The 22,210-nt window shown below is 39.0% G+C and overlaps 1 protein-coding gene across 1 annotated transcript in view; it reads left to right on the top strand.

Moving 5' to 3' along the window:
* The window catches only part of LOC126188365 (cyclic nucleotide-gated cation channel beta-3-like), a 318,171-nt gene that overhangs the window by 115,599 nt on the left and 180,362 nt on the right, over positions 1-22,210 (top strand). The window lies entirely within an intron of this gene.

The following is a 22,210-nucleotide window of genomic DNA, read 5'->3' as shown; positions in this document are numbered from 1 at the left end:
ACATCCTAGGCACTCATGCAGAAATCTATTTAGAGAGCTTCAAATCTTCACAATGACTGCTCAACATAATTTTTTCCCTGATGTGCTTTGTTTCAAAAAATAGCAACTTATTTAAAATCAATAGTTTGTGCCATGATTATAACACCAGAAGAAAACTTGATATTCATTGTGATATAAGAACAAAGAGCATGGTGCAGAAGGGGGTTATATACAGCAGCACCCGGATTTTTAATGCCCTTCCACCAATAATTAAAGAGCTGGTTAGAAACATATCCAAGTTTAAAGAAAAGCTGAGGCAGTTCCTTCTTCATAGATCTTATTATAGTATAGACGAATTTCTAAGACAAAGTGCATAATATCTCCTGAGTATGCTTAAACCTGTTTTTGTAGCCTTTATGGCCTAATCATCATTCTTTGTCTGTCTACATTGTAATTAAAAACTGAAGTGTATGTATATCTGTGTGTATAATTGCATATTCATTCAGCAGTCAAGTATGATAACTCATACATAAGGTTATATGTTGGCTTACCTGTTCCTGTTATTTATATGATAAGAACAATGTACTTGTGCTCTAAACAATAATTTGTAAAAAATTTACTCATTCTATATCCAGAGATACATTCTCATATGGATCTACAGAACTCAAATAAGTAGGAATGAAATGTTACTTAAATGCAGTGAAATTACTGTAAGTCAATAATTTTAATTGTTAAGGAAATTCACATGTTTTTGTGTGGCATTTTTATATTGTACAAAGGTGTATATAATTTTAGGAATATGAAATGTGCTCCTAATAGAGATTTTTCACCTATATTTGAAAACAAAACAGTAAATTTCAGTCTGAAGAGCTCTTGAGGATTGGAAAAATTAATTCAATCAAGGAGGATCTAGTCTGGGTTATTCTCTTGTGTTGTTTCCCATGTTTGAATAAAACTTCGTCCCCCAACATGAATTGCTATCTTCTCTGCTCTGTACATGTCATTGTCAGTGTCATTGTCTTTGCAGTCCCATCCATGCCATCTATATCAGTTTTTCTCTCAGTACCTGTTACACTTTCATGTTGCTGCTTCTGTTTTACTGGTTGTTTCCCATTTTCACTGTGATGTGTTTTGCTGCCATAGTCAGCACTTTTAATTCATTAGAACATGTGAAATTTCTCATACTCTGTTTTTTCAATCCTTCGTACTTATCAACCTCTCATCACGACCAAGATGTATTTGCCTACTACCACTACAGCAACATTGTCCTCTACCTGTGTCCACTCCACTCCAACAGCTAAATACACTTGTACCTTATTTTCATTATTCCTTCTTGAACTTCCAGTCCTTCCAATCTACACTGTCACCAGGGAATTTGTTATAGCAGTAATCATTAAAATATTTTGCTCAAGAACCAATATCCACACTGTGAGGTGGCAACTTGGGCCACATATTTTCTGATATTATTAACTGGTAACCTACATTAACCTACATAAATTAGTATGTTACGAGCCTCCAATGGACTAGCTATAGTAAGGCTGTGACAAGTTGACCACCAACCCCTGAGTACAGACAGTCAAAAGTTGGCACCATTCAGAAGGCTTTGTGTTGACTGTTCTCTATTCCAAATTGCAGCCACCCTCAGTGACTGCAAGATGTGTAACTGTAATTGCCTGAGGGAGTGTTGTTGTGTTGTTAGTATGAATGGATGATTAACTGATTAATAACAGCAGTTGGACTTACATTTAAATGCATTATGCAAAGTGAAACATGGTCAAAAGTGTTTAGAATGTTGTTCTACTCACTGCATTGTATTTCAACAGCCTTAATTTAATTTCATATTCGTTGTTACAAATATGCACCACATTTGAAGCTGATCATCTCCGTAATGTGCATTCATGAATCATTGTTACTTACATTTGAAATTTATATGTTAGCATCTGATTAAAGAAAAACAAATAATTTATCTGAAGCTTCTATAGACAAAAATGTCAGAGAGCTGGGAAACATAAAAGAAAAAGGAATGCTGTAAAACAAATAGTGCACAAGGCACACCATGAGTTGTGGGACTCATTTGTAAGTGTCCTAGAACATGACATACACAGTAGACAGCAATGTGCATATAAGGTCATGAAAGTGCTTGACAAAGAAGAAAAATACATTACCTCACTGAACATTATACTCAGTGAACAATAGCTGGTGTGTCATCCTCAGCCCGTAGATGCCACCAGATGCAAGGGGCATGTGTTCAGTACATCTCTTCTCGGCCATTGCCAGCTTTCGTGACTGATATAAGAGGCTTTGAAAGGGTTGACGAACAGAAAAGCTACTGGAATAGATTGAGTAAATGCAAAACTAATTAAATATTTAGGGTAACCATTAGGTAAAAGTCTATTTCTGTCACCATCTGCGGCCCTGAAAAACATCATGACACATTACATAAAGAATACAAAACTATTGAACCCTGAAAATCATTCATGCCACCTTCTACAGTTCTGCAACATCTCCTATATACATTATACAAAAAGAGAAAACAATTTTATGAAATTACTAAATATTACTCGATCCATCTTTAGTAGCTCTGAAGCACATCTTTCACACTTATTATACACAGTGCATACCAAACTAATGAAAAGTCATTATAAACTTACTGAAAATTCTTCCTGCCAGCTTCTGTGGCTCCTGAAATTTTTTCTCACATACGCCTATATACAGAGAACAAAATTTCCTTATAGAAAAATACTGAAACTAACTCATTCCAACTTCTGTCATTCTGCAAATACACCTTCTACACTAGCCAACTACTGTGGCTCTTCATTATCTCATATACAATTTTATTTACTTCCTTAGTAGGCAATTCTCTCTTACCTTGAACACATTCCTTACAACAATTTCTTTACAGGTTGTAGGCTTCGGAAAGTTACTTCACATTACTGTATTGCCTTTCAGTTCACATTAATTCCTCTCTCTTTCTGGTTAGTATTTTAGTTTCTTACTGAAACAACTAGCTTTCTGTATTATGAAAGGGAAGAAGGTAAGGCAATAGCTAAATACACTCCTGGAAATTGAAATAAGAACACCGTGAATTCATTGTCCCAGGAAGGGGAAACTTTATTGACACATTCCGGGGGTCAGATACATCACATGATCACACTGACAGAACCACAGGCACATAGACACAGGCAACAGAGCAAGCACAATGTCGGCACTAGTACAGTGTATATCCACCTTTCACAGCAATGCAGGCTGCTATTCTCCCATGGAGACGATCGTAGAGATGCTGGATGTAGTCCTGTGGAACGGCTTGCCATGCCATTTCCACCTGGCGCCTCAGTTGGACCAGCGTTCGTGCTGGACGTGCAGACCGCGTGAGACGACGCTTCATCCAGTCCCAAACATGCTCAATGGGGGACAGATCCGGAGATCTTGCTGGCCAGGGTAGTTGACTTACACCTTCTAGAGCACGCTGGGTGGCACGGGATACATGCGGACGTGCATTGTCCTGTTGGAACAGCAAGTTCCCTTGCCGGTCTAGGAATGGTAGAACGATGGGTTCGATGACGGTTTGTATGTACCGTGCACTATTCAGTGTCCCCTCGACGATCACCAGTGGTGTACGGCCAGTGTAGGAGATCGCTCCCCACACCATGATGCCGGGTGTTGGCCCTGTGTGCCTCGGTCGTATGCAGTCCTGATTGTGGCGCTCACCTGCACGGCACCAAACACGCATACGACCATCATTGGCACCAAGGCAGAAGCGACTCTCATCGCTGAAGACGACACGTCTCCATTCGTCCCTCCATTCACGCCTGTCGCGACACCACTGGAGGCGGGCTGCACGATGATGGGGCGTGAGCGGAAGATGGCCTAACGGTGTGCGGGACCGTAGCCTAGCTTCATGGAGACGGTTGCGAATGGTCCTCGCCAATACCCCAGGAGCAACAGTGTCCCTAATTTGCTAGGTAGTGGCGGTGCGGTCCCCTACGGCACTGCGTAGGATCCTACGGTCTTGGCGTGCATCTGTGCGTCGCTGCGGTCCGGTCCCAGATCGACGGGCACGTGCACCTTCCGCCGACCACTGGCGACAACATCGATGTACTGTGGAGACCTCACGCCCCACGTGTTGAGCAATTCGGCGGTACGTCCACCCGGCCTCCCGCATGCCCACTATACGCCCTCACTCAAAGTCCGTCAACTGCACATACGGTTCACATCCACGCTGTCGCGGCATGCTACCAGTGTTAAAGACTGCGATGGAGCTCCGTATGCCACGGCAAACTGGCTGACACTGACGGCGGCGGTGCACAAATGCTGCACAGCTAGCGCCATTCGACGGCCAACACCATGGTTCCTGGTGTGTCCGCTGTGCCGTGCGTGTGATCATTGCTTGTACAGCCCTCTCGCAGTGTCCGGAGCAAGTATGGTGGGTCTGACACACCGGTGTCAATGTGTTCTTTTTTCCATTTCCAGGAGTGTATCTGAATGATGAAGAGTGAGATTGTTAAGAGTTAATAAAACAAGACTTGGAGGTTTCATATTCGATTATTCATATTCCCCACAAGGTAAATCAGTATACCCTAAATCTGAATATACTTGTCTCCTCTGTATCTTTCATTATTTATCCCTATGCTATATTATTTTCTCGACGATCATAAAAATCAAAAATAAAACTTACAAATCTCCTCTCCTGAACCTTTACCAACCTCTACAGAGAAGAAGTAAAGATGATAGCAAAAATTCTGAATGATGAAGAGGAAGGTTGACAATATGTAATGAAACGGAAGTAATATTACAAACAACCTGGGATGCCTGGTGTTCGTCAGACACCTGACATCGCAAAGAATGTGCATCCCCTGAGGCTACGTAGTTACTGCTGTTTAATTGATCCTTCAATTCATATTTCTTGGAATCAATAATGTTTCTTAAGCCCAGTAATTTGTGTGATTTAACATGTTCCAACCTGTAGGCATTTGCATGAAGTTTGGGTACAATTCTAAATGGTCCCATGTATTCATCAGTAAATTTTTTAGTCTCAGATGTCAGTTTCTTAGACTTTTCTTTAGTTTTCACCAGCACTAGGTTACCTATCTGAAAACTCTTTGGACTTGCCCTCGCATTGTGCCTTCTTTTCCTTTCCAAAGCTTTTTTCCTAGTATTGTCACGTGCTATTTTCTTTTTCTGCTCCAATGCTACCTCAGTAGAGTCGGAAATTCTACTAGGTCAGAGAGGAGATTATTAGGTCTTATTCCACCCATTAATTCTATTGGTGCAAACCCATGGCTTCATGTTTCAAATTGTTTATTACTTCTTCAAAATACTCCAAGTAATTAGCCCAAGAAGAGTGCTTCTTATGACAGTATGTTCTACAAAGATGGTTAAGTTCTTTCATGATCCTTTCACATGTTTCCCTGGGAAAAACAGGCCTAAATTTTTGTATGTTATATGTTTCTCTTATTCAAACATTTATCAAAACACTAAGAAATGAATTGGGACCCATTACCTGACAAAATTGCTTTTGGCATCCCAATGTTTACAAAATAGTCTTTCTCTAATTTACTCACAATTACTTTGGAATTAGCCTTCTTAATAGGATAAAACCTCACATACTTTTAAAATCCATCGACCAGTACAAATACATATTTGCAACCTCTCCTTGAAACTGGCAGAGGGCCTACAAGATCCACCGCTACTAAATCTATTTTGTTCGGAGATTCCACAGAGTACAACTGTTCCTGTATAATTCTGTTATTTGCTCATACTTTTTGACATCTATCACGGTATTCTAGCCTCTTTTGTGCTCTATGCCACATGTTATCAAAAATTACTTCCTCACTTAATTTAGCAATACACTTACAGGCTCCGTAATATCCACATTTCTCATGTATAAAATCAATCAATAATTCCACATGTTGTTCTGTGAAACAAATACGCCAATCTTCATCTGTGTTCTTCCTTCTCCTAAACAAAATATCTAGACTATCTTTGTATACCTGATAATAATCAGTTAACTTTGGAAAATCAGCGTGACCTATCCTGCTTCTTACCAATTTCAGATTATCGTCCTGGTTTTGTTCCCATCTGTGATTCTTACAGATGCACTAAATTGGTCCCTCTTCCTGCAGTTGAATGACCACCAGCAAAATTTCATCACAATCCCTGTTCCTTAATGGATCTATCCCCTGCTCTTTTTCCACCACGCTTCTAGATAATGCATCTGCCACAATGTTTTCAGAACCCTTTATATGAGGTACGACAATAAAGTAATGAGACTGATTTTCTTTGCAAGATGTGGCAACCCTGCAGGCTTGCATAGGCACAATATCTTTGACCTTGGTCTATAAGGTGCTTCTAGTCCAAGAAGCACATCAATGCAACTGCTCAGTCATGAGTTGTGCTGTAGTAAGTTAACACGTGTTTGTGTCTCTCGTCACGGAAATGGAACTGCATAATATTACGCAATGGTATGCCATTTCTTTTTGCGTTAAATTGGGTGAAAACGGGATGACAACTTACTGTAAGCTTCAGAAGGCTTTTGGAGAGGAGGTTATGTCAAGAGCTCAAGTTTTTTGTTGGCATAAAATGTTTAGTGAAGGCAGAACGAATGTTAAAGATGAAGACCGCAGTGGACGACCATCAGCCTCACAGACAGATGTCAACTTGGCCAGGGTGCATGAACTCGTATGATCTCATTGAAGATTATCCATGAAAATAATTGCAGAAGAACTGAACATCAATCAAGGAATGGTTTATCTAATAATAACTGAAGATCTTGGTATGAGAAAGATTTGTGTAAAAATGGTCCACAAAAATGCTCTGTTAGTATAGCAATTTTAACCTCAAAACAAGTTTCAGTACTACCACAGCCACCTTATTTACCAGATATCACTCCTTGCGACTTTTTTCTATTTCCAAGAGCCAGAACGGTGGTCAAGGGACACCATTTTCAAACAACACCAGATGTCCAAAAAGCTGTGATGAGGGTCTTGGAGGATATTGCAGAAGATGAGTTCCAGAAATGTTACCATAAATGGCAGAAGTGCTGGAAAAAGTGTGTGCAATCAGAAGGGAACTACTTTGAAGGAGACAATACTAAACTTGATTAAAACAGTAAGCAAAATTTTTTTTCACATCACTCTCATTACTTTATTGTCACACCTACTTCATCTCATAATCAAATTTCTGTAAATACATAGACCACCTCCTCAGTCTACCGTGTTTGAGCTGACAAGTATCTAAATGTGTTAAAGCACTATGGTCAGTAAAAATTAAAACTTTATGTCCCAAGAGGTATTGCTCAAATTTTTGCAATCCGAAAATAATGGCTAAAGCTTCCAGTTCAGAAATGCTATAATTTTTCTCTGCTTGTTGCAATGATCGACTTGCAAATCCAATAATTTTGTGGACCTGCTCTTTGCCAACTGTTTTGATCTGGAATAAGTCCACCCCCAGACCGTAACCCCATGCATCTGATCCCAGACAAAAAGGTTTCGAAAAGTCAGGATGGTTCAAAATTTGAGTGTTCACTAGTGCTTCTTTAAGTTCTTTGAATGCTGTTTGACACTCCTGGGTCCACTTATAGGGAATATTTTTCTTCAGCAATTCCCTCAAACAAGGTGCATTAAATAACTGCCCAGGCACAAACTTGCGATAAAATCCAAAAAGTCCAAACATCCCTTTTCATTCTTTACGTGTGGTTGGATCTCCATGATCTCTGATGGCTTTTATCTTTCCTGGATTGGGCTAATCCCTTCACCACTAACTATATGTCCAGGTATTTAATTTCTTTCTTAACAAATTCTGTTTTGTCCATTTTCAATTTCATTCCCCCCATTTTAATTGCTTCTAACACATTGTCTAACAACAGGCAGTGCTCCTCCCAAGTGGGAGTCGGAGTTAATACATCGTCCACATAAACCGTAATTCTCCTTAACAAATGGTCACCTAAAACCAGGGACATTGCTCTCACAAATGCACAAACACTGATATTTAAACCAAAAGGCACTACCTTATATTGGTAACATCGTCCTTCAAACAGGAACGCTGTGTACTTTCTGGATTCCTTAGCCAAAGGTTGATTCCAGTAACCACACATTAGATTCCTAGAAGGATTTAAAAAAAAAAAATATTGCCCCTTTAAATTTTTGTAATACCTCCTCAATATTTTCACGCCTGTCACTCTCTGGTAATATAATTTTATTCAATGCCCTAGCATCCAAAACAAGCCTGATAGATCCATCCTTCTCAGGAACAAAAACCAATGGGCTATTATATACACTAATCACTTTTTCTATTATTCCGCATTTGAGCATTTTCTGTATCATGTCTTGAACTGCTTCCTTATGTACTTCCGGAACAGCGAATGGTTTTCTGAAAAAATGTGCATCCTCTTTAATGGTTAAATAACACTCATAATCCCTTACTAGCCTGGTTGGGAAACACTTCACAATATTATCGTTCAAAATTTGTCTCAAATCTTGTTTTTGTACTTCCATCAATTCCGTTAATTCACTTAGTTTTTCGTAGATCGTAATTCTGACATTTCCTATCTCAGAAGGATCTACTTCCTTTCTTTTGCCAAATTCATTATAGCCCTCAATTACCTCTGCAGCCCTACAGTATCTTGTTGGATTATCACTTTGTTCATTATTTACACAATGTATTTTACCTATGAAGGGAATAACGTACTGGTTTTCCATGCACTCTAATAATCACATCATTTGTCCCAAAATTAATCCACCCTTCATATTCATGTAAGAAATTGACACCTACCAACATTTCAAAACTGAGTCCATTAATAATTAGAAAATTTAATTCTATTTATACTTCACTTACAATGATTGGTAACAATGTTTCCAGTTTAACCACCTTCTTGCTTTTCCCAGTGGCCACCATAATTTTCAGCCCTCTTACTGGCATTATAACTATTTGCTTACTTTTAGGGAGAGAATTCACAAAATTCTGGGACACTGCACAAACTTCAGAACAAGTATCTATTAAACGAGGAACCTTTTCTTTAAACACAGTGACTTCAATGATAGGATGCCCAATATATTCTCTTCTGATTACAGATTCAGGCTCCTCTAATAAATCATGCACTACTTCATGCCTATCAAAACCTACCTTTTCTGTGGAGAGTACACTCAACTTAACTGGATCCCCTTTTACTGCACTAATAGTGGCAGCTTTTACTGTCCTATCCACTATAGATAAATCAAAACATCTCTCTAACTTTTCATCCTCTGTACTAACGTCTGCTCCTGCAACCCTGTCCAAGGTGTTGTCAGAATTATTTATATCATCTCCTTCTTCCTCCTCTTCCATCTCTTCTTCTTCACTCTCTCAAATTACTTGATTCAACCTGTTCAGAACCTCCTCTTGTATTTGCATAGTATTAATTCCACAGTCTATAGGTAGTCTCACGTCTGTTTCACAATGCTGATTCACCCCCACCTCCTGATCTGAATCTTCACTTTCTGTATTTAGTCCCTTCTTATCACAGTTCCTGTGATCTTTATTTGAACTTTCCCTTTCACGAAATGCTATTTCGTTTTCTAAATAAATAAATTGCTTTTCAGTGTCACACTCCTCTGCTCTCCTGATCTCATTAACATTACTTCCAAAACATTTTGTAGCTGCCTCTTTCTCAAATGGTGTCACTAGCAGGTTTAATTTGTATGGTTGCAGTCTGAAAATGCTAGCATCATTACAGACCACTAATTGTTTCCCTGCTGTGTGACATCATTGCCTCTGACGTTTCTGTCACCTGACGGGCTGCACCTATCTGTTATGTCATCGGTCTGCAGCTGATGGTAAACATAGTACTGTCAGTCATTGAACCTATTCACAGCAGAGCCCCCTCTCCCTTGGTACCTGCGTCTATAACTGTTCGCTTGCTGCACGCTGATCCGGTTTATGTTGATTTCCGCTCTGTTTTCATTGGGTCTAGTGGGAGGAATAAAATCTTTCCTAGTATTTTTTTCCTCTTTCAAAATATTTTCCACCCTTTCCAAATAATGAATAAACTGGTCAGTGTCATTCCTGGGTGCCAAAATGATCTTATTTCACCAATACAATGGCAACTTGTTCTCTATACCCATAATTATTTGTTTTGTTTAAACCTTAGCAGTTAAACAGGACGAAGTAGTCACCCATTTTTGTACAAAACTTTTAATACTATTTTTCTTGGGGTCATACCTTTCCCCAGACCAAAACTTGTCCAACACTTCCATTTGCTTCCGTTTCCCCCAGTACTCTTCAATCTATTATACTTATTGGAAGCTAAATTTCTCCAGATTCTAGCTTCTCTCATTTGATTAGAGGTAATGAAACCTATTTTTCGCTTATCATTTTAAGATTTGGGTAATACATCTTCAAAATCACTCCAAAATTGTTTTGGATGAACATTCTTACTTGGATCAAACCTCAGAAATTGTCTGTGAGTAACATATGCAATTTCTGAGGAAGCTACAACACTGTTAGATACTATACAGCCTCTATGGTTGTTAACATTTTGATGATTAATATCACTTTTAATACTATCACTAAGCAAAGCCATGTCATTATTCCAAGATTCCCTCAATTTAGAAATATTGTCTTCCATTTTAGATTCCATTTCAACAACTTCAGTGTGTAACTCATTTATTTCAGAACTTAATGAAGTGTTTATATCTGACCCCATTTTTTTTTTTTCATTTTGGAATCCATCTCAACACCCAATCTACTGAATTTATTGTCAATATTAGCAACCATTTTATTAATTTTAGTGTCAATATCAGAACTTAATGGTGTTTTAATTTCATTACCCAATCTATTCATTTTTGTCATAATATTCATTAGCATTTCCGACACACTATCCCTTGTTTCTAAGACAATTGACATTGGTTCCTGTTTCATTTTAGTAATAGCTACAGGCATATATTTAATATCAGCTTCCACCATACTCAGTTCATTTCCTACACCATAATTAGAACTCAGTGAATCTGGCAAACCACTGTCATTGGTTTGTGACACATCAAAACTGAAATTACCAACCATGGAATCATCTTCGTAATTTACATTACCTAAATCTATCTTCAGTTTCTCATCTACAATTTCTTGATTCTTTTCTGCCATTTTGCAAAGTTTTTTTTGCACACACACACAAAACTCTAAGTAGAACACTACTTATCTTTTGCATTGTCTGGTTAACTGCACGGTGAGATGGACAGCATGTCTGTCCAACAAGCTCTGCCTACATTGGACCAGAATATGGGCCACTGCTTCCACCACGGCCACTAACTGCTCCCACTGTCGGTCTGCTGCAATAGAAATGCGAACTCTTGAAGTTCAGCAGTCACTGACATAGCCTGTCACCTCATTCCACATGCTGCCATTTCTTGACAAAAGTTCATTTGCACACGTGTCTGTTGTCCTACTATAGTTCCTTGACACGTGCATGTGAATACTTCACGAGTTGAATGTCAATGTCTTTTGTCATACTGTTCACAGCAAAAGTTCCACCTACCTCAGTACGGTGGCAGATCACCAGCCCGTTTCTCTGCATATGTATGTACTGCACTGACAACATAAAAGCAGCATTGAAGAAAATGCCGTCAATACTTACATTGGAAAGTTCGTGTAAACTCTGGTAGCAAGCTATCCTGTAAATTCTTATAATACTTCATCGGCAAAAAGTGGTTGCTTTGTTCTCTCAGTAAAATGTCAAAATTCTGAAATGAGTCTTTTATTCCATTTCAGTTTAAAAAAAAAAACCCTGGCATCGGCCCACATGTAATTAGCAAACAACATCACTGTCCTCAGTTCACAGTTCATGCAATCCAGTACACACACAAGGTAGCCAGAAATGTACTTAAGTCCAACCCAAAGAATTATGTGATTTTACAGTCAATATTCTGCTACTATAGCTGAGTTCCACATTCAGTCCTTTTCAGTGGATTTCTATTAAAGAAATTGCTCGCCAAATATTCCATATATGATGTTTAACAAAACCAAATGAAAGGAAAACTAATTTGGGAATTTATTTAGAAAACTATTAATCTGCAAACAGCTATTCTGGCAATTCTGCTTGCAAAAGCAAGTACTCTTAGACATATGTTATCAGCAATGTGAGGAAAACACAACTTCCCACTACACAGTTACGTAATGTGGCACAATACACAATATTGAATTTCTATGTATGTCCCACTTAACACTCTCATTCTCATTCATTCCACAACAACAAAACTAATAGATATTAATTAAATAATAATCTTTTCTGAATTTTATATTATGAAAATGAAAAGTAGTTAACGTTTTTAATATGAAAATCCAAATAAATTGACCTAACATTTTGTGACCTCCTATAATGATTTCAGATGATACTAAAACACAATCTGTTATTATTCATAACTGAGTTTTTTAGTCTAAGTGTTGGTTTGGGGTGATTTAGATAATTTCCTCTAACTCTGAAACTATGACAGATAGAAGGCTAAAATTTTTATACCATATTCTCTTGAATAACAAAAGGTTGTGTATCGAATTTGAACAATATTAAATAATATTTAATATAGTCTATTTAGATTCTTAGGGGTTTGAATATTCAGTCACTCGAAGTGACACAGGTACCGCTTCCCGTGGCTAGCATAGCGAATGAGTCATTGCTAAGACACAACTGGCTGTCTCCTTCACAGCCAATGGCTCCAGTGCTATGGACTGTACTGCAAAGTAGCTTACTGCAATAAAGTTATCACGTATTGACTCGCGACATTAAAAGGTGCGTGTTAGTTGGAATCGTGCACTGAAATGTGACCACCAACAGTCCAACCTAAAAAGACAGTTGTAACTGCAGGGTACTCAACTCCAGAACTGTACTTGATAGTTATCCTCTACCTAACACCCAGGACTTAATACACATGTGCTCAATGATGTAATAGTATTATTCAGTGTTATTGTTTGTAAGTGGGCATATTTACTAGTATCAGTTCACCCTGATGACATCCTGACAATTGTGGACATTACCCCTTTTGGAAAGTACAAGGATCTCTTCATGCCACATGGCCTTAAGAACAGTGCAGAAACATAGCAACATTTTATTGATAGAATGCTTCATTGATTTCCATACTGCTACACCTATCTCGACGACACAGTCATCTTCTCCAGTATCCATGATGAACATTTGCGTAACCTAGAACAGGTTCTATGCTATGACAAGATAGTGTTGTCAGTAATGTAACAGTCACAACTTCAACAGATGGAGGTGTTCTTAGGCCTTGCACTCATTGCATCAGTCATCAAACCAAATGCCGATCACATGGACATAGTGAGAAACTCTCCACTTCCAGAAACTCTTCATTAACACCTATCAGCAACAACTTCTTCATGCAGCTGCACTGTCATCTCCTCTCACGAATTCCTTGGCTGGCAAAAATAAACACTGGAAAAAGAAAGTCGAGTGGACTGCCAAGATGACAGAAGCAATCCATCATGTGAAGAACTGTTCACCAAAGGCAGTGACTTTAACAATCCCTCATCCTGAAGCACAACTCACCCTCATGACTGATGTGAGCAACACTGCAGTAGGGATAAATTTTAGCAGGTGGTATATGGGGTGCCCTAACTGCTTCGATTCTACCTTTCTCACAGTCTAAGTGGACAGCTTTTGATTGAGAGCTCCTCACTGTACATGCGGACATCAAATACTTTTGCAAAGATATTGAGGAGCACCAAGTGACCGTGTATACTGATCACAAAACTCTGGTGGATGCCATCAAGAACACAGGACACCAGTCCACACCAATTCAGACATCTAGACCTTATTGCACAGTACACCACTGACTTGTCACATCCAAAGCATGAACAATATCATTGCAAACCACCTTCAAAGAATCAATGCACTTTCCCTCCAATATGACTAAGAGGACATGGTGAATGTGCAAATGAATGACCCATGCCTCAGAAATCTTCTTAAAAAATGGGACACAAAGCTTCACATGGAACTTCTGTCTCTTCCAATGTCTCAGCCAACAGTGCTCTGTGACGTTTTGCAGAACAGACCATGATCACTGGACCACTGGTGCCATTTATAGTGCACTGTGAAATATGCAAGTGATCATGCGAGCTGAGCTACACAGGCATCAAGGCAATGGTTCACTTAGTGATGGTCATATTCGTATGGGCCAAGGTCGGATGTGATTGTCAAGTCTGGGTGCAAAGCTGTCTTACATTCCAGCATAGCAAGACAGGTCATCATGCACAACCTCACCTTGGATGCTTCCCCATTTCGATAACTTAATTCTGGCATGTCCACTTTGGTATTATCAGAACTCTGCTGGAGTCAGAAGGATTTTGTTATCTCCTATTGGTGATCAACAGGATGTCACAAAGGGTAGAAGTCATATCTATCTGTGATGTCATAGCTGAGACAACTGTTCACACATTTGTAGAGATGTGAAATGCCCACTTTGGTACAACCAAAATGGTTACTACTGATCAGGACTGTCAATTTCAATTGAGCCTATTCAATGGTATGTCTTGCTTCTGCAGAATCACTCACAGACAGACTACTGCATGTGATCAATAGCCTAGTTGAGAGACCATGAAGGTGGCCCTGATGAACTACGGCGGTACCTGGACTAAGGCACTCCTGTGGGTGCTGCTTGACATTCACTCAGCATACAAGGAGGACCTATGAGTGCCAGTTAAATAGTAGCTGGCGGAATCTAAAAACAAAGATGATGTGACTTACCAAACGAAAGTGCTGGCAGGTCGATAGTCACACAAACAAGGCCGAAACTCTTTGCCTTTACAAATGTCTGCTTGTGTCTGTGTATGTGCGGTTGGATATGGGTGTGTGTGCGAGTGTATACCTGTCCTTTTTTCCCCTAAGGTAAGTTTCCGCTCCTGGGATTGGAATGACTCCTTACGCTCTCCCTTAAAAACCCACATCCTTTCATCTTTCCCTCTCCTTCCCTCTTTCCTGATGAAGCAACCATTGGTTGCGAAAGCTTGAATTTTGTTTGTGTTTCTATCGACCTGCCAGCGGTTTCGTTTGGTAAGTCAAAAACAAAGATGATGTGACTTACCAAAAGAAAGCGCTGGCAGGTCGATAGACAGACAAACAAACACAAACATACACACAAAATTCTAGCTTTCGCAACCAACGGTTGCTTCGTCAGGAAAGAGGGAAGGAGAGGGAAAGACGAAAGGATATGGGTTTTAAGGGAGAGGGTAAGGAGTCATTCCAATCCCGGGAGCGGAAAGACTTACCTTAGGGGGAAAAAAGGACGGGTATACACTCGCACACATACACACACACACACACACACACACACACACACACACACACACATATATATATATCCATATACAGACACAAGCAGACATATACAGAGGCAAAGAGTTTGGGCAGAGATGTCAGTCGAGGCGGAAGTGCAGAGGCAAAAATGTTGTTGAATGACAGGTGAGGTATCAGTGGCGGCAGCTTGAAATTAGCGGAGATTGAGGCCTGGTGGATAACGGGAAAAAGAGGATATATTGAAGAGCGAGTTCCCATCTCCGGAGTTCGGATAGGTTGGTGTTAGTGCCAAGATGTGCTGGCCGTGAACCAAGGCATGTTTAGCCACAGGGTGATCCTCATTACCAACAAACACTGTCTGCCTGTGTCCATTCATGGGAATGGACAGTTTGTTGCTGGGAAGGTGGTTTGGGGATTTCATAGGGATCAACCAAGAGGTTACGAAGGTTAGGTGGACGGCGGAAAGACACTCTTGGTGGAGTGGGGAGGATTTCATGAAGGATGGATCTCATTTCAGGGCAGGATTTGAGGAAGTCGTATCCCTGCTGGAGAGCCACATTCAGAGCCTGATCCAGTCCCGGAAAGTATCCTGTCACAAGTGGGGCACTTTTGTGGTTCTTCTGTGGGAGGTTCTGGGTTTGAGAGGATGAGGAAGTGGCTCTGGTTATTTGCTTCTGTACCAGGTCGGGAGGGTAGTTGCGGGATGCGAAAGCTGTTGTCAGGTTGTTGGTGTAATGGTTCAGGGATTCTGGACTGGAGCAGATTCGTTTGCCATGAAGACCTAGGCTGTAGGGAAGGGACCGTTTGATGTGGAATGGGTGGCAGCTGTCATAATGGAGGTACTGTTGCTTGTTGGGGGTTTAATGTGGACGGACGTGTGAAGCTGGCCATTGGACAGATGGAGGTCAACGTCAAGGAAAGTGGCATGGGATTTGGAGTAGGACCAGGTGAATCTGATGGAACCAAAGGAGTTGAGGTTGGAGAGGAAATTCTGGAGTTCTTCTTCACTGTGAGTCCAGATCATGAAGATGTCATCAATAAATCTGTACCAAACTTTGGGTTGGCAGGCCTGGGTAACCAAGAAGGCTTCCTCTAAGCGACCCATGAATAGGTTGGCGTACAAGGGCACACATATCCATCCGCACATGTGTATGTGCGGATGGATATGTGTGTGTGTGCGAGTGTATATCTGTCCTTTCTTCCCCCTAAGGTAAGTCTTTCCGCTCCCGGGATTGGAATGACTCCTTACCCTCTCCCTTAAAACCCACATCCTTTCGTCTTTCCCTCTCCTTCCCTCTTTCCTGATGAAGCAACTGTTTGTTGCGAAAGCTTGAATTTTGTGTATATGTTTGTGTTTGTTTGTGCGTCTATCGACTTGCCAGCGCTTTTGTTTGGTAAGTCTCATCATCTTTGTTTTTAGATGTATTTTTCCCACGTGGAATGTTTCCCTCTATTTATTGGGAACAAACTAAAAATTGCTGTTTAAATAATAATAAAAAAAGAAATATTGAAAGAACAATTGAAAAAAAAATTGGGAGGTACACATATCATGAGTGAACTTTAACTGGCATTAATATCGACAGACCCTCAATATTCAGCATTTAAATTTACGTACTTCTTTTTCTTGTTACTGCCTTTGTGCATAGAGCTTGGTATGACAGAACTGGTTCCAGATTGCCCCTCTTCTGCTCACGTACATTTTTCTTCTCTGGCTCGATTCTTAGCGCGTTGCGGAATAGTGAACAGTCGGGTATGGTATCGTGATTCTATGAATGAACTTTTCTATCTCAATCAGTTTCTTTTACACCTTTCAATGGTCATTTGGAATACACATTTTTAACAATATTAACTCAGTGGAACTCGTACGTCCACCAGCTATCACTTATAGAGACAGACAGATGAATATATAGAGATTAAAAAATTGAAGAGTGTATCTCTACTTGTTTTGTTTGTGACTCAATAGTATTGCTGGTACAAAATAACTTACAATGAAACGAAACCCCTAGCTGCATACAGGCATTGATGTAAGTCAATGGGGACAGTTGGAAATGTGTGTCCCGATCAGGACTCGAACCTGGGATCTCCTGCTTACATGGCAGACGCTCTATCCATCTGAGCCACCGAGGACACAGAGGATAGTGCGACTGCAGGGACTTATCTCTGGCATGTCTCCTGTGAGACCCACATTCCCAACTTATTGTCCTGCACTATATTCATAGTGCCCCCGCCCATTATACTTATAACTTGCGGCTTTACCGCCGATTCCTGTAAGAGTTAAGGCACTGTTTGTGCATTTTTTTAGTTCATCACGTGCACACCCACATATCTCACACACAAACTTCAAAGAATTAAAGAAGTAAAAAATACTCATTTCAACAGATTCTATGCACTGCTTAAATAACTACACATGGCCTCACCTCTCTAGCATTCTCCAGGAAGGATCTGCACACTACAGGGTTGAGGAAATTTCACAGAAAGGCATTTATGTGCGCAGTTACACCTCTTTACTAAACTTAATTGTGATTCCCAGAACAAAAATTGTTTGTTGTTTATAAATATAAAGCAAACCTGATGATACCAATCGTACCAAATACGTATTCAGTGTTTAAAGTGCACCTCAGTATTTACTTGCAAGATGGCGCCGCACGGTAAAACAGTACGGCTCCAATAAATGTGACTATAAAAGTGTTAACAATTGTAAGATGTGTGGCAAAAAAGTGATTAAAGGTGTTCAGAGTAAAGGCTGTCACTGCTGATTCCACGAGAAGTGCACTAAATTAAGCATAAAAATTTGTAAACGAGGACTACATATGGACTTGTTTCACGTGTGTTAGTGATGCTGCGGAAAACAAATTTAGACACACCATCAAGGAAAAAGACGAAAAAATCAGAGTACTTCAAAGTGATTTACTTACTCAAAACAACAAATACACTGCTCTGAAGAGTAAGTGTACATGTGGTGCAAAGGTACAACTTCAATACAAGGAACCAAGTGTAAACAAACCAGACTCCTTCTCGGTAAGAGAAGACGATTTCTTGTTTAAGAAAGATTATGGACATAAAGAAACGTCGAAAGAAGTCTTCTCAGTGTCGTTTAAAAATGATTCCACAAAGAAGATACAACAGAAGAAGACAGTGAAAAATTTGGCGACAGACACGGCCGCAACATACGGGAACCCTTGACAAACAGTGTAAATAACGATGTTCATATCTCAGGCATTGTAAAGCCTGGTGCCAGTTTTGACAATGTGGTTAAAAGTGTTAACGAAGATTGCTCAGAACTCTCAAAAAAAGACAGTGTGGTGATAATAGGAGGCACAAACAATGTTTACAGAAATGAAGCCACGGCCTTCATTAAGAAGCTGATCACAGTGCTGCGGTTCCTGCATTTCACAAACGTAAATGTAACAACTCTCCCACAAAGGTATGATCTTCTGGACTGTTCGTGTGTTAACAAAGAAATTCGACAAATGAATTATAAGTTTAAAAGTTTTTGTGCCAAATTTGTAAATGTAAAGCTGATAGATATTGATACTTACAAAAGAAGCTATTTTACATGCCATGGAATGCATCACAACAAACATGCTAGGAAAAGATTAGCTGCGAGCATTAACAATGTACTTGAACAGATATCTCATGATAATGAAAACATACCTGTTACTGCAATGGAAGCTCCTTCACAGGGAAACTAATATGGCGGACCAATTCGTATGGAATTAGGTCCGAAAGAACTAACAAAGTGAGGGACCGTAAATTTGCAGTAAAAACTCACATAGGTGCAAACTTTGCCGATGGTTTAATAGATACTGTAAATTCTTTAGTCAGTAAAAATAGCTTCATAATGCACTTAAACATAGGTGGTGTGTTGGGAGAAATGATGAACAAACTATATAACTTAGAAATACGCTTAGGGCAAATAAACTCTGTAAAAGTCATATGTTTGAATGAACATTGGCGTAAATGGGACAATGTCAAGCTACTAAATTCACTCTCAGGATAGAAGTTAGCATCGAGTTTTTGCAGAAAACAGGGGTATGGAGGATCATGTATATTAGTTGAACAGACACAAAACTTCGAAGCCAAAACGGCTTTCGATTGTTTAAATGAGGAAGAGGTATTCAAAAGCTGTTGCACTGAGCTGTCTGAATACGGTTTACTAATCATAAGCATATATCATGTCCCAGGATATTGGGCTACTAGGGCGTTTCTAGAGAAATTTGAAACTCTGCTAAGTAGGTTGCAGGTAGGGAAACCATATAAAAGGATTGTAATTTGTTCTGATTTTAATATAGATATTATAGACGAAAACAGATTTGTTACCAACCTGAAGGATTTGTTGGCTACAAACGGCTTAACACCAAGTTTTACTGAGTACACCAGGGTAACAGCCACTTCTGCCTCAAGCATTGATAATATAGTGAGCAGCAAAAATTATGGGAATACAGAAAAACATGTATTAGAATTAGGAATATCTGATCAGTCAGCACTTTTTATGTCATTGCCATACATAGACAAAACATATAGGCCCACAGTAAAATTGGTCAGAAATTTCAGCCAGCCAAATATAAACACATTTCTCTTGAAATTAAAGGAAACCCACTGGACCTTCAGCAACCATGGTTCAGTAAACAATAATTACAACACTTTCATATCTGAATTCAAGAACATTTTCAATGAATGCTTTCCCCTCGTATCAACACGTGATAAATAAAATAAAAGTAAGATATGGATTACGGAAGGTATCAGGATCTCTAGTATTAGAAAGAGGGAAATGCGTAAGAAAGCGAAAACCAGTCATGATGCTGAATTTATTAGGTACAAAATCAAATACAAAAAAATATTTGATTGGGTAGTTAAACAAACAAAACAAATGGCAAACAGTAAATATGTAGCTAATGCCTCAAATAAATCAAAAGCAGTATGGCAGGTTGTCAAGAAAGAAACAGGTACTGGTACTGAACAAACAAAACATTTTAATTACAAACTAGAAATTGGTGGGAATACTGTTACTAACAGTCAGCACATGTGTGAAGAATTTGATAGTACTTCATAAACACAAACAAAATTCATAACTTCTTGCTTCCACAAATAAGACCTGATGCAGTACTGCAGGAATCAAGAGAGTTTAAATTTACTGCAGTATCATGTCATGAAGTAGCTAACATCATACAATCCTTAAAAAATCTTAAATCTGTGAGCTGGGATGAAATTCCAACAAATATCATAAAGGCAGAAAGTGACAGCATTGCACGTCAACTCTGTAAAATAATAAACCAATCATTTGATGAGGGCTGCTTTCCAGACAGACTGAAATATGCTGAAGTCTGTCCAATCTACGAAAAGGGAAAACAAGATGATTTAGTAAATTTCCGCCCAGTGTCTATACTCCCAGTTTTCTCTAAAATAGTTGAACGAATAGTATGTAATCAATTATAAAAGTGCAATAAGGAAGGTAATGTTATTCTCAATAACCAATATGGGTTTAGGAAGGGACGAAACACTTTACAAGCTGTAAATGAACTAATCTCTAAAGTAAGTAAATGCCTTGACAACAAACAAAGTGTATCTGGTATTTTTTTTTGACCTCTCAAAGGCGTTTGACACAGTAAACCATAAGCTACTGCTCCAAAAATTGGGTACCTATGGCTTCCATGGAAAATCTATAAGACGGTTTTCATCTTATCTCAAAAACAGATACCAAAGGGTGGTGATACACCAAAAAGGAGAGAAAATTTGCTCTAGCTGGAAAGAAATTCAAGCAGGTGTGCCCCAGGGCTCAATATTAGGACCACTTCTGTTCTTATATTACATAAATGATATGCCCAGAAAAGTAAATATAGATGTAATACTTTACGCAGATGACTCAGCTGCTGTAGTCTGCTGCAAAAACACTGATTAATTAGTAAGGACCATGAAACAAACTCAACAAGAACTTGAACAATGGATAAAAGATAATGCTACGAAATTAAATCTTGAAAAAGCCCAAATCATACACTTCAGGACCAAACAAACTACTGAATGTATATCACAAATAGAATATTCAGATAAAGAACTGACCACAATTGATACTGTAAAATTTCTTGGGATAAATTTAAATAAAAACCATGTGGACAGTTTACTGAAGAGGTTAAATAGTTCTGTTTATGCAATGAGGGTACTGCACAAAGTAACAGATTTAACGGTGAAGAAAACTGTATACCACGCATACTTCATAACACTTATAAGATAATAATAATTTTTTGGGGTGCTGAAAAGACAAACCTCCTTCGAATCTTCAAACTACAGAAAAAAATAATCAGAGCAATGACAGGAACCAATAGTAGTCATTCATGCAAACCACTATTCGAAAGCCTGGACTTCATGACAATCCCTTCCATCCTCGCATATGAAATACTTCTCTTTGAACAGAAAACTCGCATCTGTTTGAAGACTAGACATAAATTGAAATACATGCTACCTTGTCACCGACTCATAGTATATGAAAATACTCCATGTTACATGGCTCTGAAGATCAGAAATAAGATAAGGTCAGTATTTGGGGAATCCACATTGGAGACCATTGGCACATATCTAAAAAGCTAATGTTGTTATAGTCTAGAAGAATTTCTAAGTGAATAAAAAGCAAATGTTATAGTTTAGAAGAATTTATAAATAGGAATAGGAAGTAAGGATACAAGTACAAATGGTATACTTTCGAAGCCATGTTCACTGTATATTCATGTTTATATATAGAATTATAGTTTGAATGGCGGTTTATATTCCGTTCAGTACATCCATACTTCATATAGGTGTGTAAAGGCTATGGTAATGATTCAATGAGTTACAAAAAGATTTAAAATATAATGTTGTATTTTTATTATAATAAGCAATGTATGTGTTATGTATTTCCTGTAGTATATAAAATACTGTAACAACTTAGGTTAAAGACTGACGAGTCACCAATATTCTCAATCGAATGAT

This window comes from Schistocerca cancellata, chromosome 5 (genome assembly GCF_023864275.1).
Source record: "Schistocerca cancellata isolate TAMUIC-IGC-003103 chromosome 5, iqSchCanc2.1, whole genome shotgun sequence".
Lineage (NCBI taxonomy): Eukaryota > Metazoa > Arthropoda > Insecta > Orthoptera > Acrididae > Schistocerca > Schistocerca cancellata.
Note: the sequence above shows the minus strand (reverse complement) of the source record. Positions and strands in the feature narration are given on the sequence as shown.